The sequence below is a fragment of the Dipodomys ordii genome, unplaced genomic scaffold (assembly GCF_000151885.1).
Source record: "Dipodomys ordii isolate 6190 unplaced genomic scaffold, Dord_2.0 Scaffold8, whole genome shotgun sequence".
Lineage (NCBI taxonomy): Eukaryota > Metazoa > Chordata > Mammalia > Rodentia > Heteromyidae > Dipodomys > Dipodomys ordii.
This window is the reverse complement of record NW_012267224.1, coordinates 35598246-35613582: the sequence shown is the minus strand read 5'-3', so window position 1 is coordinate 35613582 and position 15337 is coordinate 35598246.

The following is a 15337-nucleotide window of genomic DNA, read 5'->3' as shown; positions in this document are numbered from 1 at the left end:
TACATATATTGGCTTATGACACATGACACATGGTTGCAACATTTCGTTCTAGCCTATGCTAGTGCATTAACAGTATGTAAAATAGTCCTGGCATCTGATAAGAGGACACAGTTCTAACATCTGACATTGTTCAGACTAAGTACTTCTATATTCATTCATTATTTTATTCATACATTTGAAGTATTTATTGAATATCTATTATATTTGAGATCATAGGAGACACTGAGTATATAGCAGAAGTCAGTATTTTTTTCTGTGAAAGGTCAGATAACAAATAACTTAGGCTTTATAAGTTGTAAAGGTGTCTGGCTACATTTTGTCCATTCTGATACTGTACTGTGATGGCAGTCACAATGTATAAAACAATAGGAGCATCTACTAAAACTTGAATTTCATGTAGCTTTCAGTTGCTATGCAATATTCTTTTGAGTTTTTTATTTTTAATAATTTAGAAATGTTAAAATATTTCCTGCCTTATGGATCATACAGAAACTGGAGGATTTGTGCTATGGGATATATTGTTGCCAATCTCTGCATATATTAATGGTTGTTTATCTTTGATGATAATAGCCTTGTAAGATGATCACTTTAGGTTACAGACATCTGATGGTTAACTGTGAATATGCAGGTAATAGGGGCAGAGCTGTCTCTTCCCTAATTGTATGACATCACTAACAACTGAGGGGCTTTGAGCAAGAATATGGATGGCAACTCCCATATACTATAAGTCTAAATTTTAAAAATTGTAAACCAAGTTGAAAAATTTAAGTGTAAAATATTTTCTACCATACCAAAAAAAAGGACTTTCAGTGTGTTAGCTTTCTTTGACCATGATCAAAATATTCAACATATATCACTCATTAACCTTATGGAAGCAAAGAAGTGGGAAAGAATAATGGGAAATGGTCAGGGCAAGATCTAGCTCCTAGTGACATGCCCTGGGACCTGCTTCATCTAGTTCGGCTCCACCTCTTTATGCTTCTAGCACCTCCCCAATTTTTACCACCAACTAGAGGCCAGGGCACATAAGCCAGTGAGGAACATGGCATGTTCAAACCATAATCTTCTTTGTCTGGTATTCAATGGTTCATTGTCATCTCATAGTGAAAAATCCATTTATTTTCAAGAGTCTCAATAGTCTTACCAGTTCCATCATTCTTCAAAGTCCAGCCCCAAGTTTCTCTGGAGAGTTAAGGCAAACGTTGCTGTGAGCCCCTGGATAGTAAAAATAAGATATAATGGTTCAGAGTAAATATTACCATTCTAAAATGGAGGATTAAGAGTAGAAAGGGAAAAAAAATCATGTCAAATCTTGTGGCTCCACATGAGACATCATGATGTCAGCTCTAAGGACTTGGGCAGTCTGCCCCTATGGAGCCCATGGTAGCCCACTTAGCCTTGCTCTTGGGCTGGCTATTCTGGCTGCCTGTGGCCTTGTTCAGCAGGTGCTTCACATTCCTGGTGTCTCTAACTTCCTGGGATCTCTACTCTGTTTTTGGCTTCAATCATACAGCCCCACACACTACCCTCTCAGAGACCATTGGAGGAACGCTGATCCTGTAACATAGGGTTAGACATAGCTTTTTAGCTATATCTGCAGAAAGCAGACTTTAGTTCATTTCCTTACTGGTCCTGAGATTTCTTAGAAACTGTCTTTATAATAAGGCAACTTTCCTTGCTTTTTCTTATGTCTAGAGTTTGTTCAGTGAAATGATTAACCTTCTATTTTGCATTGATTTACTTTCTGTGTGGGAATTCTTTCCTTTTCCTTCACCTGTTTTTTTTTTTTTTACAGAATTTATGCATTGCAAAGATTTTTATACTGTGACATGCAAAAATATGCACCTCCAAAAATTGGAAGATTGCCATATTGAAAACAATTAAGATGCAGATACAGGAAAGTTCTCTATTCTACTTGCCCTAAAGAGGAATGGAAATTAATACAGACATGAGGGTGAGTAATAAAGCTTTACCCAAACATTGAAGAACAGCTTTAGACTCTTACTGGCTTTGATATGATAGCAGAGAGCTTTGGACTAAAAGATCTGGCTAACTGAAGCCAGGCCCAAAGAAACATAGGTCTCATGCTTTCCCTTATTTGCAATATCTAGTATATGTCTGAGTCAAGCAGAAAAGGTCAGATAGGCTGATGTTAGGGAAATGAACCCTAAGATATGTATTCAAATGTTTTTTTTCTTTCATACGATTGCTTCTAACACATTTATAAGATTATTTCTTTGTTGTTTTGTATGTCCCTCCACCACAGTATAACCCCTGCTTTTACTGTATTTGATGTCGGTATAATTTATGGAGGGGAAGGGAAAAAACAAATAGTTTAAATAAGGATACAGGTGGACCCGTTGTAACAATGAGAAGTACAAGTTGTTATGTCGAAAACGAACTTTACAACTTTGGTGTGGGGGGGGCGGGGGGAAGATTGGGTGTGGGGGGGGGGGGGGAGGATGGGAAGGGATGGGAAAGGGAAACAAAGGAGGAGGCTACAATGCTTGATGGGAAATGTACTCATTATCTTGCCCATGTAATTGTAACCCCTCTGTACAGTATTTTCACAATAATAAATAAATAAAAAATAAAAAAGAAATGTACTCATTATCTTGCCCATGTAATTGTAACCCCTCTGTACAGTATTTTCACAACAAAAAAAAGATTTGGCTAACTGAACTTTATTTGTCATAGGCTTGTCATTCCCCAACTTGTTTCCTATTGAGACTCAAAGTCTGTTTTCTTTGGCTTATAAAAACTTTAAAAATGTACCGTTCTTTGTTGAAGACATAATATAAGCTGGAATGCAAAGCTACTTCATTGGGAATTACTTATTCTCTGGTTATTTCAATATAAATGAAAGAACACATGTGAATATACTTCTACTTGTTTTTCTCTTTTTTAATCTGCCTAATGTAACAGAGATCTGTTCCAACTATGAAGCTTTGTGGGTTAATACTTTTTTCTCAGCAATATTTAAGATGAAAGAAGATGAGAATTAGAGACTTACCTGTCCTATTCTGCTTGGTTTTCCTAAATTGTAATTCTTTCAAATCTTGGAGCTTGGCTTAAACACATAAGTAGAAATAATTTAAAATAGACAATAGGAATTTTGTTTCTCTATAGGTATACTTGGAATGAAAGAGCAGTTTGGAAGTTGTTTATTTATTAAAATATGTGCATGTCATCCTTGTTCAAGATTTTTTCGAAGTAAGTATGAATCCTGGCATTTTATGAAAACCTCTCTGGTTAATGGTATATTTTGTTTTTAAGTACTAGGTTTATCCATTTTTATCAGATAAATTGGATGTAAAATGCTAATGGCTTATAACACTGTTTAACAATTTACTAAAGAAAAAAGAATCCTACACCATTCCTTTCTATTGACAGAGAAATTTTGGGCACTGTATTTCTTTTAAGCATAAGCTTCTGTGTGTGTGACAACTAAATGTTTTGCCACAAATAGGTTACCAAATAATACATTCATTAAATTTTATGTGTAAATACTGGCTAACATTCCACAGAAAGTCTGTGTTTTAAACTGACTTTTTTTTGGAGGGGGTTTAAAATGTCAGACTCTGAATACAGGGTTATAGCATTGAGAGAAAATTGTACCTCAAGAACACAGGAGCTTTGTATCCATCAGTGATGTGTCACTAGATTCCCCAGTATTTCAACAGCACTAATAGCCAATACTACAACACACACTTGATTTTAAAATTGCTGTAGTCCATTTTGTGCTGGTATAATAGACTTTCTGAGTAGTTAAAATGGACTTCACTTTGTAGTTCACAGTGTTGGAGCCTGGAAAACCTGAGAGTTTTGTACTGTGGAGGAAAAAGAGTATGGGATTTTCCCAAACTGAGACTAAGTACCAGATTTCTAGTTTGTTTCCCAGTAATGGTCTATCTCAGGATAAGGATCTTGGTTTAAGTGTTTTTTTTGGGGGGGGAGAGGGAGCTTAGAAAACCTAGTTGAAGGAGTACAGAAATAAAAAGAATAAGGGGAGAAAGCCAATGATGTATTAATGAACAGATAACCATTGAGAACAAGTTTCTATCTTCCAGGGAAACGTCTAAGAAATTGTTTAGAGCAGACCATGTAATTGCTCTATGGAGGGGTAAATGATCCAGTCTATTAATCCATGATAGTTTGCCCTTCACAACTTGAGAGTTGTTTCTGAGCATTCATCTTTCTTTAGAGGAAGTCTGATGTAGAGACACAGGAGCTCGATTTTGGAAGACAGTCATCGGCACATGGGAATTCTCCAGTGTCGCAGGGGGATCATCAGGTGATGTGGGTGGACCACTGTATTAGTTAGCATTCTGTCATTATGACACATACCTAAAGTAGTCAAGTTATAAAAAGAAAAGGTTATTCTGTCTCAGAGTTTTAGAAGCTTCAGTCTGTGATCATTGGTTCTGTTACTTTCAAGCCTGGAGCAAGGCTATCATGGTGGAAATTCACCATGGAACAAAACCACTCATCTTATAGCACATCACAAGCAAGGAAAAGAGGAGAAAGAAGAAAGGATCCCATTATCCACTTTCTCTAAACCCCCTTATTTTGTACTTGTCCTGCTTGAACTCAGGGTATGGTCACTGTCCCTGAGCTTTTGTGCTCAAGTCCATTTGAGCCACAGCTCCACTTCTGGCTTTTGGGGGGCATAGTTAGCTGGAGATAAGAGTCTCACAGACTTTCCTGTCTGGGCTGGCTTCAAACCATGATCCTCAGATCTCAGCTTCTTGAGTATCTAGGATTATAAGCAACAGCCATGGGGACCCAGTGTCATTATTCCAATGACCTGAAGACCTCCCCCGAGACCTCACCTCTTAAAGGTTACATCTTCAACAGCATCATGGACAAAAGACTGAGTCTTGAAAGTAAGAGCTTTGAGGAGTACTTTTGTTTTTTAATAAATATTTTTATTGTAAAATACTGTACAGAGGGGTTACAGTTACATGAGTAAGGTAATGAGTACATTTCCTATTGAGCATTGTTACCCCCTCCTTTGTTTTTCCCCTACCATCCCTTCCCACCCCACCTTCCCAATTCCCCCCCCCCCAAATTGTAAAGTTTGCTTTCAATGTAGTGTCTTGTACATTCTGTTGTTACAATGGGTCATCTTGTATCCTTATTTAAGCATTTTGTTATTTCCCTTCCCCTCCCCAAATTAGAAAAATGTATATATAAGATGCGGGGCATCAGAATCAAATACGGTGACAACAGGGATTATACTATGGGGGAAGAACATACAAAAGAAACAAAAAATCATATAGTATATTGTAAGTACATTAAAAACTACAGTAAGAAAGATAAAAACTCTTGTGTCCCTATCTTGGGGTTCATTTCGCTTAGCATCATCTTATATGGTCATATGTACATAGCTTTTGACTTTTTCTGCTTGTCCTAGACATGTACTAGTTATTGCAAATAAGGGAAACCATGGGACCTATGTTTCTTTGGGCCTGGCTTCACTTTGAGGAGTACTTTTCTAAATCATAGCAAGCACTAAGTAGAGTCTATCTGAATCTTGAAATTGGAGGCTCAGTGAACCAGGGTTAGATGTTTTGCAGGTCTTTTATTTTTCCCTTTGGATTATTCCCTTTTATCACTGCTTTTTGATTTCTGTATCCTTTGTCTTGTGTATAAGTTTATCTGATTTGGGGAGGAAAAGGAAAAGCACAGAAACAGTGGGACAAAGGGTGAACCAGTTCAAAAATGAAACCCACTAGACACTGTTGGAAATGAACTGCACAACTTGAGGGGAGGAGTCAGGAGAGGAAAAACTGGGAGAAAATGAGGGAGAGGGTGACACTGTTAAAAAAAATGTCCTAATCAGGCTGGGAAGGTGGCTCAGTGGTAGAGCACTTGCCTTGTATGCCTGAGGCCCTGGGTTCAATTCCTCAGCACCACATAAGCAAAAAGAAAAAAGCCGGAAGTGGCGCTGTGACTCAAGTGGTAGAACGCTAGCCTTGAGCTGAAGAGCTGAGGGATAGCGCCCAGGCCCAGAGTTCAGGCCCACGACTGGACCCCCCCACCCCCAAAAAAGTACTAATTACTTGACTTATATAGCTGTAACTCGTCTGTACATCATCTTTATAATAAAATTAAAAAAGAGATACCTCTCATCAAAGATGACTATGCTATTTGCCCAAAGCACCATAGTAGTCTTCTCAATAGGAAAGTCTGAGTGGCTGGGAATACAGGCACAAGCCACTAGTGCCTGGCTTAATTTGCTGATTATTAAACACTTGATAGTTTAAAATTTCTATTCTGTAACATCCAGCTTCTAATTATATATTTATATTTATCCTACATATAGTTTCATCTGTAAAGTGAAAATAGAAAAAAATATCTAAAATGTTTGACCTCTTTTATGATATGAATGACTTCTTTGGTTTTAGCTTTAATGATTAATCTTTAAGATGATTTGGTTTGAACCGTATGTTTTTGGCATCAGAATCTGATATATATGTACTTTACATATATAAATAATAACAGGTGACACTTGTGTCTTGATTTTCACCTTCCCTCCAAGTGATCCTCACGCACAAACTTTTCTACTTAAGAGCAATCCCCACTTGTCTCCTATTTAATCAAACTGAATGTAATGTCCTGACGTGCACTTGAAAGAATTTAATGCTGAAATCTCAGCCTGAATTTTATTTATGAACCAGTTGACTGTGAAATATGCATAGGCATTGAAATTAGTAATGATGAATAGAATATATACATATTAAAAAAAAGACATGGATCATTTCTTGTCTTTTCTTTTGGTTAAAGAAGAGTGGAAGAGCCACAGACTCCTACCGCTGCCATTATCATTGCACATTTCTCTTTTATTGCCCATCAAACATGTATAGATTTAATGACCTGGAGAGGGATCAGTGAAATTCTTCACAGCACTGCATGTTTATTAATGGGCCTCCTGTTCATTGTGATGTGATAGTGTCAGGATTATGCCAGTGGTATCGCAGGTGGCAATTAAGAGTTTCTTTATTCCTGATAAAAAGGAAATTAGACACTGATCAGTAACACAGACACAACTCAACATTCTGGCAAGCACATGGGGGAAAGACAAAAGCTCAAAGAGGTTAAGGGATGGGAAGATGTTTGATGAATTTGCTGTCTTAGGACAAGACAAGGAAGAATAGCAGTGTATCTGAAAAGGAAGAAATATTTTAAAAAATTAAGAGGAGAAAAGAATTTAAACTATTTGGTTGAATGGCAACTCCCCTGTACAACCATTTAAAGATAATAAGTATATATTTAAAAAACTTTAAAAGTAAGTCAACTTCACATGTTATAACAAAAGAATTTAAAAGTAGGTGTGAGTGGAGGTCTTTGCAAAGTTCCTATCTTCTTTTGGCAAGGACAATCGTCAGTTCAATCAATTAAATTTATTTCAAGATCAATAACAATTGTTTGATGAACAAAGTACTGGTATGAGTAGATAGAGAGGTTTGTGGGGATGTAAGAATGGTCAGAATTTAATCCCTATCCTCAAGCAGGAAACTGTGTCTTTGAGTGGAGTTTATTGATGCTTGGGGCAAGAGGTTCTTCATGTGATCCAGGCAAGCTGTCAAGCATTTGTTTGGAAGGCAATCTCTATTTAGATTGTTTGGCTGAGCTTGTAGAAGGAATGTGAAGGAAACTGGCGCATTCCTCAATCGTGCTGAGTTTTTAAGAGCCCATCACACATTTACCTAGGATGTGCTTGGAGATCAGTCAAGAAAATGAAACCTCAGAGACAGAAGAGGAAAAGAAGATCATCTTCATGAAACAGTTTATTTCCATTTTTTTGTTTTGTTTTGCAGATACTATTTTTTTTTGGGGTCCGGTCATGGGGCCCTGAACTCTGGGCCTGGGCGCTGTCCTTCAGCTCTTCAGCTCAAGGCTAGCGTTCTACCACTGGAGCCACAGTGCCACTTCTTTCTTTTTGCTTATGTGGTGCTGAGGAATCAAACCCAGGGCCTCATGCATGCAAGGCAAGCCCTCTACCACTGAGCCACCTTCCCAGCCCTGCAGATGTGAATTAAGTACTTACTATATACAAGGCGCTACACTAAATTCTGAGAATACATATACATATATATATATTCTATATATTTGTGTTATGTTTTAACAGCGATATTTCTTTTCATTACCGCTACTATTAGTTATTCTTCATGTGGGCAAATTCATATATTGGAATCTTAGCCTCCAATATCCAGAATTCAGCGGTACTTGGAGGCAGAGTCTCTACAAGGGTAATGAAGGCTAGTGAGGTCTTTAGGGTGATCTCTAATCCAATATGGTTGGTATCTTTAGGAGAAGAGAAATTAACACAGTCATAAGCCAATGTGAAGTTTCAGGGAGAAGAGAAATCTACAAGCCAATGATGGAAGTCTCAGGAAAACAAAAACAAAACAAAGCAAAACATAACCTTGTTGACATCACAGTATTGATCTTCTTGCCTCCAGAGCTCCAAGAATATAAATTGCTGTTGTTTAAGCCATCCAGTCTCATATTACATAAGCTTTAATACAACGAATGTAGCCTTAAAAGGAGAAACTATGATTCTATTTTCTGATGCTGTGGATTTAGAACCTTATTTAAGTGATCAGGTTTATTTTTTTAATTTGATTTTTTAACTTGCAATGATTTATTTTCTTCTTTGTTAATTTATTTTTTAAATTTTATTGTCAAGGTGATGTACAGAGGGGTGACAGTTATGTAATGAGTACATAATCAGGTTTATAAAACTAGTGAGTGGTTTTCAGAACCAGGATAGAGGAAATTCCCACAGTCACTTAGAACAACTGAAAAATAAGTGTATGTATACGTAGGTATATGTATATCTTTATACATACATATGGAATTTTACTCATCCATTAGAAAGGATGATATTTTTAAAACTTTATTTCATTGTAAAGATGCAATACAGAGGGGTTACAGTTAACGAGTAAGATAATGAGTGCATTTCTTGTTGAGCATTGTTACCCCCTCCTTTGTTTTTCTCCTACTGTACCTTCCCTCCTCCACCTCCCCCACTCTCCCCGCCCAAGTTGTAAAGTTCATTTCCAACATAGTATCTTGTGAGTATCATTGTTGCAATGGGTCATCCTTTGTCCTTGTTTCAACATTTTGCTATTCCCCTTCCCCTCCCGAAATTAGATAAATGTATATACAAGATTCAGGGCACAGGAATCAAATATAGTGACATTAGGGGATATACCATAGGGAGAAGAATACGCATGTAATTGTAACCCCTCTGTACGGTATTTTCACAATTAAAAAAACAAACAAAACCAAAACATCACATAATAGATTAAAAAACAACAACAACAAAGAAAAACCTCTTATGTCCATATCTTGGGGTTCATTTCACTTCGCATCATCTTATATGGTCATATGAGTAGAAAGGATGATATATTGTCATTTGCAAAGAAATGGAAGGACCTGGGTACAACCATGTTAAGTGAAGTCAGACAGGCTCAGAGAAACAAAGGTTGTAAGTTTTCCCTCATCTGTGAAAGCAGAAATCTTATAAACATAAACATATAAGTAAATATGTTGCATGGTATGCAAGTGTGTACAAATAAATGAAATATGGAAGATTCAAGGGAGAATTCAAAAGCATAATTCCTTAGAAAAGTAAAGCCAAAGTTCAACAAAATAAATAGTAGAAAAGGGGTACTTGAAAGAGGTGGAGGAAGTCAAGGAGAGAGGGGTAGAAAAATGATGATGAGAAGAGCAGCAGAAGGTAGTCAAGAACTATGCATATCCTACAAAATGAAGAAAAGTTAGGGAAAGTGTATGTTAGATAGGTTAGGTCAAGATGCGTTGTATTCATCAATTGTTTTGTCTGGGTCTGTATTAAGAAAATTTCAGCCTGTGCCAAGGAGCCCTAGAGTTTCTCCTATTCCATCCTGTAATGTTTTCAGGGTGTCTGCTTTGACTTCGAGGCCTTTGATCCATTTGGAGTTGATTCTGGTGCAGGGTGATATATAAGGATCTAGCTTTAGTTTTCTACAAGTAGTTAACCAGTTTTGCCATCACCATCTACTGAAGAGGCTGTCTTTCTTCCATCCTATTTTTAGCTCCCTTATCAAAGATTAGATGGCTATAGGTCTGTAGGTTCATTTCTGGGTCTCCAGTTCTATTCCATTGGTCCTAAGGTCTGTTCTTGTGCCAGTACCAAGCTGTTTTTATTACTATGTCTTTGTAGTAGAGTTTGAAATATGGTATTGATATTCCTCCAGTACTGTTATTTCTGCTAAGGATATTTTTGCTATTCAGGTTTTTTTTATTATTCCATATGAATTTTTGGATTGTTTCTTGTATTTCATTGAAGAATGAAGTTGGGATATTGATAGGTATCACATTGAATTTGTAGATAGCCCTTGGAAGTATTGCCATTTTCACAATATTAATCCTCTCAATCCAGGATCATGGGAGGTTTTTAATTTCCTTTTTCAGGTTTTTAAAGTTTTCATCATAGAGGTCCTTTACTTCTTTAGTTAACTCCTAGGTATTTCATTTTTTGTGGGGCATCTTGTATATACATTTTTCTAATTTGGGGAGGGGAATGGAAATAACAAAATGCTGAAACAAGGATCCAGTTTGATCCATTGTAACAATGAGATGTACAAGACACTATGTTGAAAACAAACTTTACAACTTGCTGGGGTGGAGGGAGGGAGGAGTTGGGGAGGTCGGGTGGAAAGGGATAGTAGGGGAAAAACAAAGGAGGGGTTAACAATGCTTGTTAGGAAATGTACTCATTACCTTACTCATGTAATTGTAACCCCTCTGTACAGTATCTTTACAATTATATATATATAAATAAAAAATAAATTGCTTTGTTAAATGGCAACTCCTTGGTACAACTACTTAAAGATGGTATAAAAAAAGAATTTCTAAAAATATCTTGCAACTTAGTCACTGGTAACCTCTATGTATAAAGGACTAACTGATGCCAATGCAAGCAATTTGGAATTTTAAGGAAGAGCATAGTTGTCTCCTTTCAACTATTCCTTGGCTAGGGTGTCAGATCTCTTGATCATTTGTTTGACAAAAACATAAATTACAACTTGTTCTGAAGAAAATGTTCCAAAGATTACCAATGGACTCAGCACCATCCTACATCAGAAAGAGCCAAGGGAACTAGCATGTCCGTGTGAAGAGAACAATTCCATTTGAAGAAGAGAGAATAGATTGGTTTTAGATGAATTTATAGGGGAAAAAACAGGATCCAGGACTTAGAAGGATAGATTTAAGTTCAAGATTAAAACTATGTGGACACCAGAGTTGGATAGAACAGTATTTGTTCTGCTCACTTCTACTATAAAATATGTTTCTAAAAAAAACCATAGCAAAATCAAACCCCAAGCAATGAAACACTTTATTCAATGTGACAGCAAGAGATTTGATGGACATATTAATAAGCCAGAGAGGACAGTTTTTATGTTGTATTTTAATTAAGAACCCAAACTTTAAACTTCAAGTCACAAGGGAAAAATGAATATTGACTTTACTTTCTTTAACTTTTACTTGTTAGAGGATTTATTCTTGAGCCTTCGATTCTCAGGGGGATGCTGATTACCAGAGTGGCTTTATTTCTAGGAACGCTTTGGGAATGTCTATTGTTGGTGTTTTATTATTAGGGCACATTATATTCTAATATTATCATGAGTCTCATTGAAGTACATATTAGATACTATGTGGGGCAGGTGTCTCTCTCATTGTATTGAATGGGACATCTAAAGGAATTGATTCTCAGTTGTGCCCACACAATAGGCTTGGAACTGGATTAATCCATACATGGTTTTGATGCAGATTAGAGTCTTTTACGAGCAAAATCCAATTGCTCAGCAGTTTTTTTGAGAGGAGACCAGTGGTTAGTATTGAGGAGTATGTTTGCAGAGGTAAAATAGGACTATTCTGATAGAAGATGCTTTCTTAATTGGTTAAGAGCTGTGGTGTGTAGAAACTGGGAAACTGTCCTTAACTCTAGGATTCCGATAGGAAGGATTTGGTATGTTTGGTCCATTAACTCTGCTCTGAGGAAGGGGATCTCATGGGAAAGAGTAACTGAGCATGCATGGTGCATGCTCCTTCTTGGGAGAAGTCAGGAGATAAAGCTCTTTACTCTGCTTCTTCATGGACAGGCTGCTCCTGATCCTACCCACTTACCACCATCACCAGAGCAAGTCCTATCTTCCAGATTGTCTTCATTTGAAATTCAACATGAGATTTTGATCTTTCTTCTTCCATTTCTTTGTTCCAGTTATCAAGTGATTCAGTTTGAGCAACATAGACAGGCATGAGGCCTATGAAGTTTTAGAATTTCCAAAGATTCCAATGTGAAGATCCAATGTGAAGTTTCTATCTCTACTGTGAGAGTCAATGACTGTTCTGCTCATGCTTATTTCTTTCTTGGGTCAAGATAGGCATTTTCAAGTCAGAACATCAAAGTCGTCTTAATTTCAGTGGGCTGAAAATAGTGATAATGTATACAATGAGCGATTTATCATTATCCACAGCAAGACATATTTATTTTTCTAGTGCCCTGATCAATGCCAGTCTTTAGTGCTCTTACTTCCCTTCCTTCTTATGTAGCTAAAAGTAAATATATTAGTACATGCTATACTGTTGTTCACAATAAAATGATAGGATAGGAATAAAACAAGGGTAGGGATGTTCGACTAAGGGCTATACTTTTCCCATGATAATGCCTTTGGCTCCTGTGTTAACATGTCACATATTAAGTTCTAGAAATCAATCTTTCCTTATCTCCTTCTCTCCTTTTCTACTATCTCCTTCTCTACTTTTGGCGGTATTGTTTTGCTGGGACTTTGTCTTCATCTAGAATAAAATACCAAACCGAGTGGCCTATAAACAAAACAAATTCATTTCTCACAGTTCTGGTGGCTTGTAAGCTCTGGACAAGGCAGATCTGGTATTTGTTAAGGACATGCTGTCTGGTTTATCAGCTGCACCTTCTTGCAGTTGATGGATGGGGAATAGAATCTCTTCAGGGTCTGGGCTTAAGAAAAAATCCCACCCGACCTCCTAATATCACCACTTGGGAAGTTAAGATTTCACCAAATCAATACTGCAGACACAAATATTAGGATCATAAGAAACTTCCATGTCTTAATGAAGACTTACGTTTCCCACACTGTCAGGGGATCATTAGATATAAGAGAATATACTACATTCTTTGCCTTGAAAATCTAAAGAGAAGTAAAGAGTTTATCTTGACGCGTTTACAACACTCATTTTGAATCTAACATATTAAAAAAAATCTGGATACTGGATTACAAGAATGGAATCCTAGCTATTCAGGAAGCTGAGATCTGTGTTTTACAATTTGAAACCCAACTGGGCAGCAAAGTTTTCAAAACTTTTTTTTTTGTTGCTTTTTAAATTTAATTTCATTGTCAAGGTGATGTACAGAGGGGTTACAGTTACCTATGCAAGGTAGTGAGTACATTTCTTCTTCTTCTTTTTTTTTTTTTGGGTCCGGTTGTGGGGCCTGAACTCTGGGCCTGGGCGCTGTCCTTCAGCTCTTCAGCTCAAGGCTAGCACTCTACCACTTGAGCCACAGCACCACTTCTGGCTTTTTTCTTTTTGTTTATGTAGTGCTGAGGACTGAACCCAGGGCCTCTGGCATGCAAGGCAAGTGCTCTACCACTGAGCCACCTTTCCAGCCCGTACATTTCTTTTTTTTTAAATTTAATTTAATTTTATTTGTGAACATACTGTACAGAGAGGTTACAATTACATGGGCAGGATAATGCATACATTTCTTACCAAGCATTGCAGCCTCCTCCTTTGTTTACCCTTCACATCCCTTCCCAGCTTCCCCCCTTCCCCCCATCCCAATCCTTCTGCTTCCTCCCCCCCCCCACTGACATTGTAAAGCTCGTTTTGGACATGACAACTTGTACTTCTCATTGTTGCAACAGTTCCACCGGTACCCTTAAACAACTGGTTTTCCCCATCTCCTCCACAAGTTATACTGACATCAAATATAGTGAAAGCAGGGGTTATACTGTGGGGGAGGGACATACAAAGCAACAAAGAGATAATCTTATAAATGCGTTAGAAACACATGCATGAAAGAAAAAAACATTAAAATACATATCTAAGGGTTCATTCTTTTCCGCTTGACTCATACATATACCAGATATTGCAAATAAGGGAAACCATGGGACCTATGTTTCTTTGGGCCTGGCTTACTTCACTTAATATAAGTTTTTCCAAGTTTTTCCATTTCCTAACAAACGGGCCAGCTCGTACATTTCTTCTTGAACTTCTTACCCCCTCCTTCATTTTTCCACTTAACCTCCTCTCTAAGCCCTCCACCCCAAGCTGTCAGTGAATATCCAACATATTGTGTTGTGAATATCTCTGTTGCATTGGTTCCCCCTTGTCCTTTGTCTCACCATTTTTTTGTTCCCCTTCCCTTCCCTAATTCAGATAAATGTATATACAATTCCCAGGGTACCAAAATCAAATACATTGACAATAGGGGATAAAGCATATAAAAACACACAAAAGAAAGAAGAAAATCACATAGTATGTTAAAAACAACAACAGCAAAGAAAAACCTCTTGTTTCCATGTCGGGTTTCATTTCACTAAGTAAGCATCATCTTATACGGTCATAAGTATATAGCAATTGATCTTATTCTGCTCATCTGTTAGGACTATCCTAGACATATATTAATTAGTACAAATTAGGGGAACCAGGTAGCCTATGTTACTTTGGGTCTAGCTTACTTCACTTAATATGATTTTTTCTAAGCCTTTCCATTTCCTTGTGAATGGGGTGATGTCATTCTTTCTGATAGAAGTATTGAATCCATATATATATATATATATATATCACATTTTCTTGATTTATTCATCTACTGAGGAGCATCTGCATTGGTCCCATATATTAGCCATGGTAAACAGTGAACATAGTTGTGCGGGTAGCTTTGGTATGGCCTTGTTTGTTGTCATTTTGTTAAAAGTGCAGAAGTGGGATTGCTGGGTCATAGGGTAAATTTGAGACTCTTAGCTTTGATTAATTATCAAAAGGCCAGAAGTGGAGCTGTAGTCCAAGGGTAGAGTGCTAACCTTGAATAAACAAGCTCACGAATAGGGCCCAGACCTTGAATTCAAGCTCCACATACACACACACACACACACACACACACACACACACACACACACACACACACACATGTGCGCGCGCACACATACATTCTACAGATATAAAATGCCTTTCTTTCAACAGAATGACACATAGCTGCTCAATGATCTTTGAAGTGTTGGGTGTCTCTGGCACAGAAAAT